The following is an 18,025-nucleotide window of genomic DNA, read 5'->3' on the forward strand; positions in this document are numbered from 1 at the left end:
GGTCTGAGAACTGATGGATTTCAAGTAGGTGAGGAAAGAGTCTTTTTGTGGGGTACCTTTCCAGTGGGCCACATTTTGAAAGTCTTTGTGAAACAACCAAATCTATAAATATGATTTAACTATCAGTGTACAATCAGGGTCCGTTGGACCTAGTTTTGGTTTCTGAGTTTTTTTTTTTTTTTCCTTAGCAGTTCTGTTTGTAAAGGTTGATGTTTTGTGACTTTTGTTCTTTTTAAAGAAATCTTCCAAAGATCAAAGAAAACATTTACTTTTTAACAAAAACAGAATAAGACTCATTCTTTCTTGAATTTACCATATGGGACCATTGGAACCATTTATAAACCTAAGGTACTTCATGGGATCTTAGTGATCTTATTTTTCTTATATCTTGAAACATTTTCCATTTTATTTTTATTTTATTTTTTAAAAGATTTTATTTATTTATTTGTCAGAGAGAGACAGAGAGAGCACAAGCAGGAGGAGTGGCAGACAGAGGGAGAAGCAGGCTTCCCGCTGAGCAAGGAGCCCGATGCGGGACTCGATCCTAGGACCCTGGGATCATGACCTGAGCCAAAAGCAGCCACTTAACTGACCGAGCCACCCAGGCACCCCCAACATTTTCCATTTTATTATCCTAGGAATTATTTCATCATTACCCATCAATTACTGCTAATTATTTTATGCTAAAAACACTAAAATAATAAGAAAACAGAAGAGTGGTAGAATCACCACCTAGAAGGATGATACAACAGTGAAATAAACCATCACTACTGCATCACCTTTCCACTTTCTTGTTACATTCCTTAGCCTATTACATCATCTTTCAAGAAGGTGTAGAAGATGGAAGACACCATCTTTGTTTCTTTCATTGCATCCAGTTGAGAATCCAGAATTTTTCATTTCCTAAACAAAATGGTAAAGAGAAGAAAATTGACAAAGGAAAATGTTTTATCACAGTTAGACACATCAGAAAGGACAGCAGTGCTGTTGACTCTAATAATGCTAGTAAAATTGCTTATGTAAGCAAAATCTCAGACTGTGAGTCTTACAAGATAGTAATCTGGATGAATTTTTCTCAGACTCCTGAATGATGAATAAACAGTATCTTTCTGACAAAGAGAAACTATGATATTCTTATCCAGTTAGTCATTCATCAGGAATGATTTCATCACCCAATATTTTGCAACAAGAACCTGGACCATCCTGTTTTGCTAAAAGAATGGGAGCCAATATTCTTTTACCTCTTGTGTTTGGTTACCAGAATGTCCCTGATAAGGTTTGCAGGGAACAAATGATGAAGTCAGATGTGTTTACAAGGCAATCAAAAGGAGATAAATGATATAGAAATGGAAAAAAATTATTGGACTAGTTCTTGCTGGTATTTATACACATAAAAATCCTTTGCAAGTTTGGAGAAAAGAAGATCCATCTCTTTAAAAAACTTATGAATCATCAGAGGTTTGAAAAGTAACTGGTTTTGTCATGCAAGTGCAAGAAGAACCAGAAATAATGATAAGCTAGAACTTACTGGAGATTTACTTGAGATCTGGAATCAGTGTTGAGAAGATGGATCTGTCCCAGGTTCCTGCATGACAGGTGATGAACAGTTAGTTGCATACAGAGGACATTGCACATTTTGAGTTTATATATCTTCAAAGTCAGGAAAAAGGGAATGAAAATTTGCTATATTAAAACCATTAAATTTTGTAATAAAGTTTTATTAAAAAATTTTTTTTTGAGAGAGAGAGAGGGGGGTGCCGTGCGCATGTGCACGGGGCGGGGAGGGGGCAGAGGGAGAATCCCAAGCAGGCTCCACGCCCAGCACAGAGCCTGATAAGGGCTTCGATCTCACAACCCTGAGATCATGACCTGGACCCAAATCAAGAGTCGGACACTTAACCAACGAACCACCCAGACACCCTAAATTTTGTAATAAAGTTTTAAACACTATCCCTTTATTATTACCTCCATAAATTACCCATAAAAATAAAAAGGCTGTATTGGACCCTGATGGTAAGTGATGCTGACAATTTTTTCCTGGTGTACTGGGGGTTAAGGTCACTGAGGCAAAATATTAATAACAAAAATTAAGTAAACCCCACTGTAGTAGTATCCATCCACTCCCAGCTGTTTCTCTATCACACCTTTCCATACATGCTCACCATTAAGGATTGATTGTTTTAAAGAGGGTGATTTGAATGAGAGACATTGTCATATAGCCTCTAAGGTGATTCTCCCCTTTAGTGGAACTCAGTGCTTCTCAAAGTTCAATGGGGAGAAGAATTACTGTACAGGACACATAACATGGATGCTGTATTTTAGTATATGGTAGACAGGACTTTTAAGATTAATTTTGACCCTTGAAGGCTTTCACTTTGAAAACTTTAGAACCTGATAGTCTTAGTCCGTTGGGGCCACTGTAGCAGAATACTATTGACTGTGTGACTTACAAGCAGACATTTCTTTCTCATGGTTCTGGAGGCTGGAAGTCTGAGATCTGGGTGCCAGCCTGGTTGGGTTCCTGGTGAGAGCCCGCTTCCTGGTTATATGTGCATATGGCTTTCTTGGAGTTTGCATCCAGAGAGAGAGAGAGGGAGCGAGAGAATGCGCAGGCAGGTTTGGCAGGCAGGTTTTAAGCTGGATGGTTTGGTGTGGCTGGGCAGGATGGTGTTTGTGGAGGAGAGGACTCACGGTAGTGCATTGACCAGGGCTAGACCCTGAGGGCCTGAGATGTCTGCCTTCAGCAAGTAACTGAAAACCCAATGCAAAAGTCTTAAGCAATAGAGGCCAGCGCGTTACCCCCCATTCCAGGAAGTCCTGGGGTGTGGAGCTAGTGTGGGTGCAGCAGATGGACTGGAGGGGGAGACCTCTGAGGAAGGAACACACTGAGAAATCAAATGGCAAATTAGAGACGGAAAGGAAGAAGTGATTTTGAGAAGCTTGTGGGGACAAACTGGCAAGATGACCAGCTTGTATATGTGATGAGTAATTGGGGAAAATGATGGAAGTTTAGGCCTCTCTTAGCATTCCCTCCTGCACCTGCACTGTGTCCCTCCCCTTCTCCTCCACAGACATCTCAATCAGTGCCATCACCACATTTCTGGGTGCTCCAGCAACTCCTCCCCTCTCCCACCAGGAGTCGTCTTTGATATGAAGATAAGTCTTTTCTTCCTCCCTTCATGCTTCTGTGTAGAATTTGCCAGATTCTTATTCCTGACTGTGAAATACATGGGATTCCATTCACCTCCCTCCACTGCTACCATCTGGGTCATCTTTGTCTTATATATTGCTGTGGGATTAACCAGCTGGTCTTCTGCTTCTTCTTTTGCTCACCAGCACTCTCTCCAGTCCAAATTCTCTGCACTGTAGCCAGATTGAAGAAAAACCAAACCAAACCAACCAACAAAAATAAACCCCAAACCAAATCATACCACTCAGTTGCTTAATCTAGAGGCCTCCTTCGAATCAGTTTCACACTCCTCACCATGGGCTGGACGGCACTGCAGAATCTGGCCCTGCTGGTTTTGAAGGCCTCATGGGAGCCACCCTTACCCTTCTTCATTCCCTTCCAGCACCTTCTTTCTATACTGCAAATAGGCCACCCCCTTCCCTGCTTTAGGACCTTCGTACAGGTTGTTCCCACAGATCAAGGGCTTTGCCCAGTTCTTACCTTGTTTATTTATTTAAATGTTTTGTTGTGTCTTATTCTTTCTCCCACTCAAAATGAATTATAAGTGCCCCGAAGGAGATGTTGTCTGCCAGGGTCAATGTTCAATCCTTAGCACCTACGAGAGTCCCTGACTCCCAGCAGATTAAGTATGTGTCTGGTGTGTGTGTATGTGTGGTTACTGGAGGACAAAATGCCTCCTGGTTCCATTAGCAGAACTGGGACTTAGGGAGGGGAAGCCCAGGCTGGTGGGGAGGGGTGATTGAAGGGTTAGGGGGTGTCCTTCCAACTCTTGTGGCATTTCATAGTTCAGCCAAGGCCCTGATCCCATACTGCTTTGTGCTGGAATTATTTATAGGTTGAAAGTGCTTTCATACATGTCGCTCCCTTAAACCTCTCTATAATCTTGGGAGGGATAGAATTATTAATCCCATTTACTAATGAAAACCTCGAGCTCAGAGATTCTTGCCCAAGACACACATAGCTGGGAAGGTCCTAGTCCAGATTTGGACATGAGTATTCAAATTCCCAATTCTTTGTTTTCTATTATTGTCCTGGAAGTCATAACCCACTTCTCCATCCCTACCAGTGAACAATAAGGGTAATGGATCATATTGCAAAACACTTTCATTTTGATGCTGATCAAAGTGATTTTAGTTAACTTGATGGTCAAAGGAATTCAGTACCTATGTATGTATATATAATACTTATATGTCTTTTCTTCCTAAGATCTTAAAACCTTGAAAAAGGCAGAAGAACTAGGAAGAGAAATAAGTGAAAGAGAGAAAATTAAAGGAAAGACCTCAAAGCAAAGAAACGGAAAGGAACCAAAGGTAAGATTATAATCTAAAAGGAAGCCAAAGAATATTTCCCGAAACTTCTTGTTTTTTTGGCAAGGTTACAAACTAAGGAAATGGGTAACAAGATAAATTAGACACACACAGCTAAAGCAAGAAGGCTGATAATTGGTGAGAAAAAAGGGAGAAAAGCGCCCTCCAGGGGAAGGCAGAGGAAAGGAGAGACTGGCCAGACGGGGCGACTCTGAGAAGCATGGGTATGCTTGCATCAACTACATGATGTTCACTGTAGGCCTGCCATGTGGGGCGTGTTTAGGAGAGATAGAAAAGAGGAAGGTGTTGGGCCCTTGGTGTCAGTTAGCTGATGGCGGAGATGAAGAGCAACGAGAGTTAATCTATGGAGTGTGAAAGTGGGGAATGCCTTCTGGGTGGCGGTGGGGGGAGGGCAGGGGCTTTGGATCAGGATGCCATGAGGTTCACATCTCAGCCTTGACACTGATTAGCTGTGTGACTGAGGCCAGGTTACTTAGCCTCTCTGAACTTCAGTCTGTTCAGCATAAGCCCAGGGATAAGACCATGTACTTGGGAGGGTTGTTGTAGGATTAAATGAGTTAGTGTGTCAGAATGCCTTGCTCAGTGCTTGGCACCTGGCAGGCACTGAATAGCCAGTGTTTTCCCCAATGATCAAAGCAGGAGGTGATGGCCATTCTCTGACTCACATTCGAGTCTCCGTAGAAACTGTGACCTTCTGTTGCCTTGGGCATCCTCAGATCCTCAGACGGCAGGGAACAGAGTTGGGGAGCTGCCCCCTCCACCTCTCTTGGTTCAGGTGGCTCCATCTAGGTGGTGAGATTGGGGTGGGTTTCATCTGGGGACAGCTGTGTGGGTAGTGATTGGGTACGTTTTTATTTGCAGGTTACTGTGTGCAGTAACTTCTCACATTTGCTTTTTAAAAATGCCTTAATGGACTGCTATAGTAGAGGGAGAAAAATCTTTCATTCGTATGTGTATGTCATTCAAATGGTATTTTTAAAGATTTATTTTTGTGTGTTCACGATGTTCTTGAATAATGTTTCCATAAGTACGGTCAAAGATAAAACTTGCACGGTGCGCAAAATCTGGTCATGCATATTTTAGAGTGTGACCGTCTTTTGGCCAGCCTCGGGCTCCATTTGCCGAGCTCTTCACTGGCCATGTTTCCTTAGGAGGGGTTGCTTGAGCTGGCTCGCCGACCGGGAAACTTCTGAACACAGGCTAAGCTGATGGTGGTGCCCTCTGCCGGTGTCGCCCCTTTCCCGCCAACAGCCCGGCTCTCCAGCTGAACCAGTGGAGGGCAGACTTTTGTGTCTCAGTCATTTATTCAGTAGATATCTGATGAGCATTTTGATGTGCCAGGTGCTGTGCTGGGCTTTGTGGGGTATAGTGGTGAATAAGATGGGCAGAGTCGCTGGTCTCATGCAGCAAAGGAAGTAATGAGAAGATACAGCGTCGAAGGGCCTTTGTCAGTGAGGGTGATCTGGGATGACCTCCCTGAATAGGGATTATTTCTTGAATGACACAAAAAACTTGAATGATACAAAAAGACCACCCTATGAAGATCAGGAGAGGCTGCTTCCAGGCAGAAGAAGGTAAGTACAGAGGCCTTGAGGTTGGCACTCAGTTTGGCTAGTTCACCGAACTGAAAAGAGGCTGGCGTGGCTGGAGCCTAGTGAGTGATGTCTGGAGAGTGGCAGGAGATGAGTACTTTAGGGCCGATGGCCAGGGTAAGGAGTATGGATGTCTTATTTAGCTTGGGCTGCTATAACAAAATACCGTATGCTGGGCAGTTTAAATGCCAGACATGGATTTTCTCCCAGTTCTGGAGACTGGAAGTCTGAGTTCAGGGTGCCAGCATGGTTGGGTTGAGAGCACGTTTCCTGGCTTGCTCATGGCTGTCTTCTTGCTGTGTCCTCATGTGGTGGAGAGAGAACGAACAAGCTCCCTGGTGTCTCTTCTTCTAAGGGCACCAGTCCCATCGTGAGGGCCCCATCCCCACGATCTCACCTAACCCCAGGTACCTCCCAAAGGCCCCACCTGCAGGTGCCTTCACACAGGCACCAAAAGGCACCCAAAGGTGTCAACTCTCAAGATTTAGAGGAAAACGCAGCAGCTGTGAGTGCCTGCCTCTGTTCCCACTCAGTAAAGCTCCGGTCCCCGGATTCCTGAGTCAGCTTCAGATTGGGAAGGAAGACGAGTCTCTCACAGACCGAGCAGCGTTAGGAGTTTGAGAGCGAGGAGCACCCCCTCAGGAAAGCGGAGAATTGATGGAAGCTGTCTAGGGAATGGCCCTCAGTCAGGCCTGAGCAGACAGAGCCGAGGTTCCCTGTGCCACCTGAGAAGAGCCTTCCATGCGGGCACAGGGCAGCCTGGGAAATGACTCCCCGGTGTCCCTCCTTTTCTCACGCTTTTAGAAGCACTGTCCTCTGGTGGCTCTCTCTGCTGCCAGGGACGGCACCAGGGGCCTGAAGTGACTTCCTGGGAGCCAGGTGGTGAGGTCGCCGTGGAAGGACTGTGTCAGGGCTCTTTTGCTCTGAAGTCGATCTCTGTACCTCCTGAGCCCCCCCTCTGGAGTCACCCCAGCCAATCCTGGGGTCCCTTTTATTGTCCCTGCTGCCCCACCGTTCTCCATCTGCTTCCCTCCTGTACATACTGTTTCGCTTCATTCTGTAGCAGTTTCTGCAAATGAAGACCTGTTCTTTCCAACAAGTGAACGATGAGCTTCATGAAGTTGGGTTGCTTCTCTGTGATGCTCACGGTCCTGGACGCAGCAGTGGCTCTTGGTAAACATTTGTCCGTTGAATCAGTTGGTGGTTCTGACCTGTCCTCAATTAACCAAGGACCAAGGTGGGTCTGAGGGTGGGTCTGTATTTAGGCAGTTTATGTCAGGATCACCGGCCATCAGTCATTAGCTTATCCCCTTTGTGGTTTTTCGCCATACGTGCATTCCACCGTGCAATTCCTTGCTTTCTACTTTTCTTTAAATTGGCTCATGTTTTTCCTTGACAAAATTAATTTCAGCAGAAAACTTGATAACATGACTGTGTGTGAAAGCCACCATTGCTTCTCATAAATAAAAGGTGATTGTAAAAAGAAATCCAAATCTCTGAAATAGAAAGCACACGTTTCTTGCCCCGTGAATCATCTCAAGGGGTCTAGTAATCCGCACATCACACTTTGGGGAACTGTGATTTATATGACAGGTGAGGATGCATTTAGGAAAAAGAGAGCCATCCCTGGACATACTTCTGGATCTTGGGCACCTCCCTGTGCCACGCACTGAGGGCATGACAGCCAGGGGCTGCCACTTGCCACGGGTTGCACAGGGAGGCAGTGGGTGACCAGTGAGCAGTACTCTGGTGCCTCCGTTCTCCTGTCTTTGGAGACCCCCTGCTCCTTGACCTTCCGCCCTGCTTCAGGCTCCTCCTGGGACTAGGACGCAGTCTTCTTCCTCCATTAGCTGCTAGTCCTGAGAACAGCTGTGGAGGAGGGGGGGGAGGGGGCTGGGGGGACCGGAAGGGGAGGGGGAGGAGGTAGGGGTGGGTGCAATGGGAAGGGAGAACTGGCTGTGGAGCAAAGGAGAGAGCACCAGGAGGGGCCAGAAAGTGGAGGGGAGGGCCTGAGAGGTGTGCCTTGCAGCAGGAAAGTGGTTTTGGCAGAGAACCAGGAGACCGTGAACTGTGTATTTGTCTATTGAGCCTAGAGGCGCTGGCTGGGTGGACAAGCACAAAAGCAACACTTTGATTCTTACACTGCAACGTGTAACCCTCTGTAGGATGAAAGATTTTAAGAGGAAAAGGCAAGGTACAAGTGTAAAAGTAGTATGATAATTATTCAGGTAATGACTTTCATTCTCTCTGTTAGATGTTTGGACTTGGCTTAATTGCCAGTTTGGATCAAATGACACAGCAGAGCATCCATAAGCCTGCAGATGCTAAGTCTGTTGTGTCCTGACTCAGCGGAGATGTGAAGACTCAGAGGTGACAGGGACCTTGGTGGGAAGCATCTCCCCAGAGTCCCTTGACTGAGCTGCTCCCAACATGTCTGACATCCCCAGAATCTGAAAGTAAGTCTGGTGGGGGGCCTTCCTAGCAGGTGACCCCCTAGCTTCACAGGGCACCTCTAGCATTGTATAGGCTGCTGATGCATAAAGTGGCAGCCCTGCCCTCTGAACTCTGGGCTTCGGGCTCCTGTGCAGACATCATCCTGGTTTGGGACAAGTCTTTGCAAGGCTGTTGGGAACCAGTGTGCCTGGTGGAGGACCTGGAGGAGACATTGCAAGTTTCTTCCAGCTCTATATCAGGCTGCTCATAGGCTTGACCCAGGCTGGTTTGCTTCCAGAAGGGCAAACCGGCCATCACATATATGCTTGTGGCCTGCATTTGAGTCCTAACTTTATCTCCTTGCTTTATGGTTTCAGACAAGTCATTTCACCCCCCACACCTAAGTTGACTAGTTTGAATCCCAGCTTTGCCCCTTGCTAGCTGTGTGACTTTCGGCAAGTTGTTAACCTCTCTGTTCCTCTAGTTCTCCGTCTGTAAAATGGTGATAATAATCATACCTCTGTCTTCGGGTTGTGGTGATTAAGAGACTTGACGTATGTGCGTCTGTAGAGCCCTGAGAGGAGCCGTGCTTCTCCGTGTCCCCAGCCATCCCCAGGCTCCAGCCAGCTTGTGCTGTTGCCTGTATCCTGGGCAACCTTTAACAAACCCCAGAGGCCAGGGCACAGGACCTCCCAGCAGAGAGTCCAAAGTCCTGCCCCTGCTGATGCCCAGACAGAACTCCTGCCTTGTGGCCCCTGCGTTCGGCTCACTGTCCTCAGTGCTCTGTCATGCCTTGTCTCCTAGGCCAGCCTGCCTCTGCATCCCGCCCTTCCTTGCTCCTGATCCCAGTGCCTCTTGTCAGGTTAGCTTAATGGATTATCTTGGCTAGGTCATGGTACCCAGTTGTTGACTCAAGCGCTGATCTTAGTGCTGCTGCGATGGTATTTTGTAGTTGCGGTTAACATCTGCATTTAGTGGCCGTTCAGTAAGGAATATCACCCTTGATGTTGTGGAGGGGCCCCATGTAGTCACCTGAGGTCTTGTAGGGAAGGAATTCTGCTTCGAGACTGTGGCATCAACTCCTGTGTGTTTCCCAGCCTGCTGGCCCATCCTAGAGTTCAGCTGTGCCAGTTCCCCATGACCACACAAGCCAGTTCCTCCCAAGAAATCGATGTGTGTGTGTGTGTATTTATATATACCCATATATGCGTATTCATGCATGAGCAGTCCCCACTTCTCCGCGGTTTCATTTTCCATGGCTTCCATTACCTGCGGTCAACTGTGGTCCGGAAGCAGACGACCCTCCTTCTGACGACACATCAGAAGGTCAGGAGCGGCCTCACGCTACGTCTCAGTGCCTGCGTCATTCATCCCTGTTATCTCCTCTTGCAGGTGTTTTGTCATCTCCTGTCTTCACAAGAAGTGAAGTATAGTACAATATTTTGAGAGAGAGAGACCACATTCACATAACTTTATCACAGTAAATTGTTATAATCGTTCTGTTTTATTAAGTAGTTATTGTTGTTCATCTCTTACTGTCTCCAATTTATAAATCAAACATTATCATAGGCATGTACGTACAGGAAACACATAGTATCTATAAGGGTTTGATACCGCCAGCATTTTTAGCATCCACTGGGGGTCTTGGAATTTAACCCCTGTGGATGAGGGGGGACCACTGTATATTCATATATGTGTATGTATTACTGGCTCTGTTTCTCTGGAGATCCCTCCCTGACAGACCTCCTCTGGCATGGCCCATGCCTCACTTTCTGGAATCTTCTGAGTATCCAGCCTCCAGGAGCCATGCCCTCCTGCCTGTCTCTAGTGCAATGATTGTTGGGATGCCTCCTTGACTTGGCTCCCATGGTGGCTGGTGGGGTTACGTAGCTTTAAGCTCTTGCACCCATTTCCTTTTTGTACGTCTCTGGAGCTTCCTCAGCTCCCAGGGGGACCTGGGCACATAGTAGGTAGTTACCACATTTTTGCTGTCTGAATGCATGTGGTGGGACTCAGTGGTAAGTTGGGGATTATAAACACTTTCCTGGACTTGCAGGGGGAGAATCAAGAGTGTCTAGCCCAAGGTCATACTTCAAAGAGTTGGCTTCTTCCTTTTGTGTCTGAGGCCTAAGGCTCTAAAATATACCTTAACTACATTTCTTTACCCTTGTTCTCCCTCTCCCTGCCCAGCATGGTTTCCAGAACATAAAATACAAGTTCAGACATGGCAGAGGAGACTAGAACATGAAATTCCTGAGCTTTTAGATGGCTATTTGGTTGGTAGACACAGCTCGACGGTTTTTGTGCTTGGTAGAGCTATGTCTTGCTCATGGTGGAATATTCTGGGATTTGTCTCCTAAGTGGCCATCCCTTGGGTATCTTCAAGTAATTCCAAGTGGAAAACCACACAAGTGCCCGTATGAACGCAGACAGCTGAGTAGACTTCAGAGTAGTGGCATCCTCGGGACCTGGAGGCCAGCCTCCACCGTGTAGGCTTGCCCTTTCCATGTCCCTAGCGATGCTTCACCACATGACCTGGCAACCTCGGTAGGTGAACATTCACTCAAGAAGTTCCTGCCTTGAGCTAGGGAGCTTTTCAGTTTTAACAAAAGCCAAGGCCTTCCTGGAATTTTCTTTTAAAGCCCCAGTACATAACCCTGCTTTACCTCTACTGGGACTTTTTGGAATTGACAGCGCTTTCTCTTTTAACCAAAAACACCACTCTTCTTGGTGGGCGAGGCGGAGTTAATGAGCACAAGCAGGGCATTGCAAACGAGTTTTGAAATGGCAAAAATTCCTTTTATTTTGTCGTTTTTATGGAAAGGTCAAATAGTTGAAAAAAAATGTTCTCGATGAGGAGTTATACTTAGGGTTTACAAAAAAGCACACTTTGTTGATAAAATATGAACTGTTTGAAAGATTTATAAGAGTCTAAAATCCTGCATAGCCCTTCAGAATTTGAAGCAGCAGGAAACCACTGTGATATTTTTAAAACAAGTATTTATAAAAGTAATTGGGTACTCTTGATGTGGAATAAGGAGGGGAAAAAAAAAAAACTGCTAAGGAAGCTATATTGGACTTGACATAAAAGCGAGGTATGTAATTTGGGAGCAGAATGAAGGGTGAGGAACGTGTACACACAGTACCTGCGGGCCCGTCTCGTTCAGAAGAGCTGGAGGCGGCAACGGAGCGCAGTGGCCTCCGTCATTGCGGGGAGAGGGGGCGGCTCTTCGGGGCCTGCGGGCAGTGACCAGGTAGTGCAGCTCGTTGCTGAAACCCCAGTGTAAAACTCCGAGGCCCTCTGAAGCTGATTACATGCAAACAGGACAGAAAACACATGTTTCTGAGAACATTTTGGTTAAAATTAAAAATGTGGCAGAAACAGTGCCAATAATTTACTCGAGAATATCTGAACCAGATGCTGCTAGCCCGTAATTCCGAGTAATTTGCCAAAATTATGTATTTACTTTAATCCCCGAGATGAAGCTAAAATATGCATGGTTTTTGTTATTTGTGATGCAAAAAATAAAAAAATGTCTGAGGTGACTTCAGCACATACTGGAGAGAGAATGAGAAATGGACAGGATGTCTATGAGCTACGGCTCGAACCTGTGTGGAGTTAAGCAGAAGGCCATCAGGAATGGATCCTCAAAAAGCATAATACCGGGTGCCTGGGTGGCTCAGTTGTTAAGCGTCTGCCTTTGGCTCAGGCCATGATCCCAGGGTGCTGGGATCGAGCCCCGCATCAGGCTCCCTGTTCCGTGGGAAGCCTGCTTCTCCCTCTCCCACTCCCCCTGCTTTGTTCCCTCTCTCGCTGTGTCTCTCTGTCAAATAAATAAATAAAATCTTAAAAAAAAAAGCATAATACCCTAGGAGGTTAGGTAAACATTTTTGAGTAGGTAATTTATGAAATGAGAACCTTGCATTAAGACCGTGTTTCTACTGGTGACAGTTCCTGAATAGCTCCCACCCATGGGCATATCATCTTGTTTATGTGATGCCAAACATCTGGATGCAAATGGAAAAAAAAAATTGGTTAGCTGTCTCGATTCCTGTTCTCTGTGAAGTCAAATAATCGAATAGTGGGGCTAGTTGGTCATTATTTTGTTCCTGTTTAGATAGTTAGCATCTAACTGGACAGAGGCAGTTTAGTATAGTGGGTAAGCATGCAAGCTTTGAAGTCAGACTCCCTGGGTTTAAATCCTGTCTTTGGGGTACCAGCTATGGGGTAGTTCCTTAAGTTCTCTGTGCTTAGTTTTCTCATCTGTAAAATGGGCATGATAACAGTATTTACCTTATAGGGTCTTTGTGAGGGTTAAATGAGTTAATACAAGTATGATACCTGAACACAGTAATTGTCCTCAATAAACGTTACTCATTTTTGTTCTTCCTAGTATTTGAGAAGTGTTGAGACCTAGGGGAGGTCCTTGAATTTATGCCTTTTGTCCTTTTGACAAATAAGTAATCTTACTTGGAGGGGGGGAGGTTTTTTTTTTTATTGTGGTAAAATATACAAAACAAATTTTACAGTTTTCACTGTTTTTTAAGTGTATAGTTCAGGGCCATCAAGTATATTCACATTGTTGTGCAATCATCATCACATCTACAGAAGATAATTTTTTTAAATTATAAAAATAATCTCTAGAATCCATGGCTGACTGTCCACACCTCAGTTTGGCCCTTATCCTCTCTCTCTCCTGAACTATTATAATGGCCTGGTGGTGGGCTTCCTGCTCTTCTCTAGTCCATATATGGCTCTAGAGCAGTCCTTCTAAAAGGCAGATCTGATCTGTTAGCCTTTGAGGATCTTTCCACACCCTCCCACCCCATGTAGCATTCCTACAAGGTAAAGGTTGGCCTCACTAGCAGGCTTTTTCAGCATTTAAAACTTCATTTCTGAGAGCCCCTGTACTTGGTATACAGGCTCCAAGAAGTGTTTGGGGACCTCTGAATATGTATTGCCCTAGGGATGAGGATCTAGGAATCATGCCCATTTTACAGACGAGAAGTGGTGTCAACTTCAGCCTGGGATGGTACCCCACTTATGACTGGGTGCTTTTTGGAGTCTATCTTATTGTGCACAGTTTGAGGGGCACCAGGATCCAGCCAACATTCTCTGCTGCCACACTCCTGCTTGGGGTTGGCCCTTGCATGCCCAGTGGTGCTACCAGTAAGTTGGGCCCAAGGAGATGTGGGTTCTAGTCCTGCCTCTGCCCCTGACTTTTGGTGGGACCCAACTCTCCATCTCTCATCGCTTACATGAGGAGGTTGGGCCTTGTTGGTCTATGTGGAGTGGATGAGGCCTGGGAGGGTGAGGGGTGCTTCCTCAGAAGGGTGGAGAGACAGGGTCAGAGAGAGAAGGACAGACCTTATTTACCACTTTGCTTGGTGAGTTGGTACCTGCTCACATTCAGAAAATGTGCAGCCCAGAGCCTGGTCCAGCGCAGGTGCCAATTAGGTATTTGTGGAGTAAAGGGATGATCTTGTACCTCAGTGACACTTTTGACAGTCACTCACTGGTGAACAGCACTCTTTTCTTTGGCTCTGATAATTGACTCCCCAAACCCATCTCCCTCTGCATTAGCTTTTATGCCCTGCATTAGCTATCCACTGGCCTGTTCTTATTCTGCAGTTTACCTTGCTGAATTGACGCCTTCCTTCTGGATCCCTAAAAAAGAACCTGAATGCTCAGTAGGCTACATACCTGCTTTTTGCTTTCCACTTCTTACAGGTGCTCCCATTATTTTGGAAATGACCCCAGAGTTCTCTGGCTTTACAGATGGGACAGGGATCTCCCTGGAGGGGCGTGACTTCAGATTCCCCCAAATCCAGGGACAGGCTGCTCTTCAGGGTGCCTCTCCTTCTGACCTGTGTCTCACTCTCCCCCCCTCTCATTTTACTCCCACATTAAGCTGCCCCTGGGGAAGGCTTTGCTTGTTGTCTTGAGTCAGAAAAGGCTGCAAAACTACTTTTCTTTAGTCCTTGAAAGATGCTGTCAGGTTGTTGATGATGTTAGGATTAGACAAGGAAGATATCTGCTTGCTAAGAAGTTTCTACCAGGTTTCGCTTTTCTGCTGTTTGCCTGGTTTCCAGAAAGGTCCCCAAAGTGAGACCCCGTCCCATGGAGTCAAGAATGGTACCATCTGTAGGGCAGACTTGAGTGTGTGACTGCTGTCACAGCTGGAGAGCTCAAGAGCGCGTGGGTTACACGGTACACCCCAACAGAAGGAGAGGTTGGGCATGCCGCCGCCCTTTGGTGCACAGGCAGTTGGGCCACACAGGGCTGCCTGGGCCTCTGAGTCCTGGCGATGGTCATTTAGACCCTAGGCATCTGCAGGGAGGCTGGAATGAGCAAGCTTTTTCCTTCTTTCAAGTCTGAGGAATGTGTGGAAGGCAAGTGTCAGACCAGAAAGGAGCGCCATTAACTGTGCCTCTGGCGCTGGCCACAACCCTGCTTGCTGTCAGTGTGTCAGCAGGCCTGAGCCCGGCTGCACGGGGCCCAGTGGATGCACCGGGAGACAACAGGAGACATGTGCTGCCTTCAGGCAGGGCGGAGGGCTGGCTCCCAGGAGGCCGTTTATTTCGGATGAGGAATTTTGCTGGCGATTAGGCCAGGTTGCCGCTGGGAAAACACAAGCGTGTTGGTGACGGTGGTGACGGGGTGGGCAGTCAGGCTGCCTATGGGTGTGGCCGCTTGTCGGGCTCGCCGGCGCACGTGCGTGCTACCCTGTGCGGACACATGTGTGCACCACACCCTCACGCCCATATGAGCATCACGGGCACACGTGCCTCCCACATAAGCACGTGCATGCACGCACGGGCACGTGCCCACACACACGTGGATACACACTCACCATGCAGCTCCTTTATTAAGCAGGCGCACATAAGCATCAAACACCCTATTTATAGAAACAATGAAGCTGGCAGAAATTAATAAATGCCAACGCAAAATTTTGTCTTTTTCTCTCTACTCCATCTCTATTACTAACACTTTATCTTTTCCCTTCTTTAGTTCTCATTCTGCTTTGAGAAGACAGGCCACTTCCTCCTCTTAACCTTGGCTTTGAAAGCTGCCCTTGAGTGTGATTCTCAGCTCTCTGACCAGAAGGAAAGTACTCACTCACTCTGACTTTTTGGGCCTCAGTGTTCTTATCTGTAAAAGGGGGATAATAATAGCCCTGTCTTTTGGGAGGCATTGTGAGAATTAATAAATGCTGAGCCCAGTGCCCGGCACATAGTAAGTATATGGTGAACACTAATGATTATTAGCTTGCCCCTGGCCCTGATTATTTTCTGGAGATACTCTTGGCTGTCTTGGGCTTTCGGCCTCTTGCACTCAACTATGCAAGTGTTTGTGTCTTTCTTTTCCACGGGAGCTGGAGAAGAAGGAGCCAGCAAGGTTAGACATACGCCCCGTGATTTCTTTCTCCAATCCATAGGCTTCTGTCTACCTGATTGCCTCTGTTTGTACCCTTTGGAACTATAGTTGGGATTATTCCTAATTTGCTTCCCATGGTTCCCTAGCAACACTCACTAATATAGGATTAGGTACAAAAATACTTTTGGTTAGAATTTCAAGGATCTTGATTTATAATAGACTGTTGCTTTAAAAAAATAATTACTTTGATTTCCCCTTCCTTATTTCAAAATTAATTGTAAAATATTTAGGATGCCTAGCTGATCAGAAAGAATAGAAGTCACCCTTCTGTCAGCATCTTCGTGTATATTTTTCCAGTCTTAAAAGTATATATACGCAGGCATCTGTTAAAATGGGAATTGTTATACATACCCTTTTTGTGAATAACTCCCCCCACATTTCACAATGTCCATCTGCCCATCATGTTTTGAAATGACTTTTTTTTTTTTTTTAAAGATTTTATTTATTTATTTGACAGAGAAAGACACAGCGAGAGAGGGAACACAAATGGGGAGTGGGAGCGGGAGAAGCAGACTCCCTGCCGAGCAGGGAGCCCGATGCGGGACTCGATCCCGGGACTCCAGGATCATGACCTGAGCCGAAGGCAGTCGCTTAATCAACTGAGCCACCCAGGCGCCCTGACTTTTTTTTTTTTTAAAGATTTTATTTATTTATTTGACAGAGAGAGACACAGAGAGAGAGGGAACATAAGCAGGGGGAGTGGGAGAGGGAGAAGCAGGCTTCCCGCCGAGCAGGGAGCCCGATGTGGGGCTCGATCCCAGGACCCTGGGATCATGACCCAAGCCAAAGACAGACGCTTAACGACTGAGCCACCCAGGCGCCCCTGAAATGACTTTTTAAAAGAACATGATATTTCCAATCAGAGGAAGCGTGGCTTCTCCGGGAAGAATGTGGTACCCGTGTCCACTCTTCGTGGAGAGGATGTGGCTGTGTGGTGGCAGAGGGCTGGATTGGTGGGTGCGTGGCCGCAGGGACACCCCAGCAGTGCACGCCTGCGGGAGAGGCAGGGAGGATGCAGGTAGGTCATGAGTGGGAATAACGTCTCTCTATCCCGATATTTCTTCTGCAGCCGGAGATGACTTTCAGCCCGGGTGTGAGGGAATGGATGGACAGCTGCTGTCACTGTCATTTATGGACACCAGGGCAGTTGCAGGGGAATGTGAACCCCTTGGGTCCTGGACAAGGAACAGAGGGGTCAGGGGCTGACCTTCCAGGGAGGCAGGCAGAGGTTAGGCACACAGACACTGGGACCAGACTGTCTCCATTCAGGTCCCACTACTGTTGCTTGTTAGCTTTGTGACTTTGGGCAAATGGCCTCCTGTTTCCCTGTGCCTCAGATTTCTCATCCGTAAAATGGGGATCATCACTGTAGCTATCTCACATAATGCAGTTGTGTGGATTAAGTTAATATGCACATACAAAACATCTGTAAAGCCAGCAATGGTGAGTTGAGTCTTGCCTCAGATAGCACTCCTCTGAGCTCTTCTGGTTCCTTCTTCCCCTCTTAAGGACCTTGTTACATCGGGCCCACCTGGATAATCCAGGATATTCTCTTTATTTTAAGGTCAGTTGATCAGCAACTTTAATTCCATCTGCATCCTTAATTGCCCTTTGCTGCATCGGGCGACATATCCACAGGTTCTGGGGATTAGGATGTGGACATCTTCAGGGACCATTTTTCTACCGCATCTGTTGTCTTGAACAAGCCTTTGTGTCTTATGTGGTGATTCATCTGGGGTGATGTGCTCAGAGTACATCTCCCTCCCCAGATGTGAACTCCTGGAAGACTGGAATTGTATCTTGTTCTTATCTGAATTCTCTACGACCTGATCTACAGACCTGGGCTACTGGTACCCCTGTAGGTGTGGGAGAACTTTCCAAGGGTATGTGGGTAAAGGTAGTTTTAAAGGGACCCATTTATGAATGTACCTGCTATGGAGGCCAGTTTTCCTTTTCTCCAACTCTTTCCAGATTCTTTTCTCTCACTTTCACAAAGAAAGACTCAGCCTTCCCCCAGCCTGAAATATATAGTGCCAAATAGTGA

General features: G+C 46.5%; 1 long non-coding RNA gene across 2 annotated transcripts in view; it reads left to right on the top strand.

Moving 5' to 3' along the window:
• LOC115942561 (uncharacterized) overlaps positions 1-18,025 on the top strand; it is a 203,924-nt gene that overhangs the window by 4,482 nt on the left and 181,417 nt on the right. The window contains exons 2-4 of one of the 2 annotated variants that reach the window (XR_014146996.1): positions 4,397-4,500; positions 7,174-7,347; positions 8,365-8,566. This is a non-coding gene — a long non-coding RNA (uncharacterized LOC115942561). The remainder of the gene's footprint in view (positions 1-4,396; positions 4,501-7,173; positions 7,348-8,364; positions 8,567-18,025) is intronic. The other variant, XR_014146995.1, reaches the window with a different exon arrangement.

This window comes from Leptonychotes weddellii, chromosome 7 (genome assembly GCF_054177405.1).
Source record: "Leptonychotes weddellii isolate Sample4059 chromosome 7, ASM5417740v2, whole genome shotgun sequence".
Lineage (NCBI taxonomy): Eukaryota > Metazoa > Chordata > Mammalia > Carnivora > Phocidae > Leptonychotes > Leptonychotes weddellii.